The sequence below is a fragment of the Morone saxatilis genome, unplaced genomic scaffold (assembly GCF_004916995.1).
Source record: "Morone saxatilis isolate NCDOM2014 unplaced genomic scaffold, NCSU_SB_2.0 Contig22, whole genome shotgun sequence".
In the NCBI taxonomy this organism is placed as follows: Eukaryota; Metazoa; Chordata; class Actinopteri; family Moronidae; genus Morone; species Morone saxatilis.
Window position 1 is genome coordinate 11,765,223 of NW_023339785.1, and position 2,145 is coordinate 11,767,367.

A 2,145-nucleotide genomic window follows, 5' to 3' on the forward strand; every position below is an offset into this window, starting at 1 on the left:
ACCAGTGTGGAGTATTTAGTGGCATCTAATGGTGTAGTTGTGAATTGCAACTCCCGCATTTCACCATCCCCTTCCAAGCATGAGGGAGAAACTACGATGGTCACGAAACACGTGATAGATATTTCACTGGACTGATCAACCAACCAACAGACACCAACAGACACTGCCAATCTGGAGCCAATGCCGCTAGCCTGGCTAAAAAAAAAAAAAAATCAACAACACTTATCATGAGCCCTCTAGAATATAGAAAAATTACTTCTTCTAAGTTTTTATTTTTATTGTAGGTTTTAAAGAGCAAAAGTGGATTACTGCTCAGATAAGCAATTTATTTATGACTTATTTTATCAAGAAATGGTGTAAAATTTGAATGAACAATTGAAAAATATATCTTGTAAATATATCCTATTATATAAGCTCTTCATCAGAACAGAAGTTTGGGATATGATATGTCTCGGATGGAGGGGTAATAACATTCACCAAACCCAGAAAACTGATCTGGTTCCTCTCTCTTCCCCATCCAGTTCTACCAAATGGTCTGCTTATGCAAGCAGTGGATTGGACAGGATACTGAGACTGCAAGATGTACTTCATTTCTATGAACCGCCTGCTCTCTTTCATTTTCCATGCCGGCTGTTGGATGGGATTTTGAATTTAATTAGTGTTGTTTTATTTAAATGAGTCAGACACTCTATCTGTATGACAGGGATGCTTGAAGAGCTGTAGTTTTGCTGAGTACCTCCATGGAAATACATAACGTTTCTTTATATTATATAATCAAGGCAAGGCAAGCCGACCATTGATTATATAATATGTAAGCCAAATAAAAGTATATCTTGAAGGGTAACAGTAAAAAGGTGGTGCTAATTTCTCTTAAATGTATTCATAAAAGAGACTGCAAAACATGAGGAATATTACAAAGTTGTACAATTATGTTTTATGGAACAACATAATCCCCCAATAATCATCAATCAAGAAATGGGTGGTGAATAGGTGCACTGGCAAAATACAGTGGCTAAAGGTCAGCTAGGGAAAACATAATCAACAGAAAAGAAGTTACTCCCCTGTAACTGGCCAAAATCCAGTTCAAACTCAGTGTGTGTCTGCATTTTAAGTGCAATAATCATTCAAATCAGTGATGTTGACTACAGTACTGTACATCAGCAAAGAAGGTTAGGTTGTATAAGGTTACACTAACAACACACAGTTCATTGTCGGTCGTGATGAAGCACTGATTGGCTCAGAATCTGATCGAGTTTGCTCCTGTTGGCAACAAACACAGCATCACTGCCCCGATTTAGCAAAACACTGAAGTCTGTGTTGTTAAGATTAGGTAATACCATGGTGCTGTAATGCACTGGGACTAGTCAGCCATCCCTTTGAGCAACAACATTGACTGTCTATAAAAAGTGTTTGCCAAAAATGGCACCAGATTAACTGTAAGGGGCTTATGTGACTTATTTAACCTCACATAGCCAAAACTGGAAAAAGAAAACCCTGGCGCTGCATGACGAGAACAGAAAATAAGATTAGGTTTTGTCAGTGTCTTTATCCTGTGGTATACAAAAATACAGACCTGACATACATCACATAACTATTACGCTAACCTTAAATCTGTCTTTGCCCCAAGAGGTCTGTGAACAGATGCATGGATACACAGTCAGTATTCCTTTAGCATTAACAGATCATTCAGTTGATTCATCAAGGCGAGAAAAAAACACTTGTAACTAAATGTTCAAGAGGTTTAAAGCTTTCGGGCAGAACTGTTTAATTTTGTCTTATTTGACCCAGATGTGGTTTTGTTTGCCCACTGAAGCGCACAGAGGCTGTATTAGAATTACTGTAAATGCCAAAAATAGAATACACAGAACAGAGGGTAATAGAAGGACTTTTTCCTCTATCTTAAATACAACAGTTTTTTGTATCTTGATGACAGAGCTGCTTGAAGAGCTGTTGCTGTTTTGAACACAACCTGCATAGAAAGGCCTCACATTTATTTGCTTTGTATTATACTGTTATGCATCAGCTGCGAGTCCAATTAGAACAGTGATGAAGTTTTGTTTTAACTGCTAAAAGGTAGCATCTCATTGGACAAACCTTTTAAAAACCTGCGGCCCTTTGCTGCATGTTGCCCCCCCCCTCTCCTCT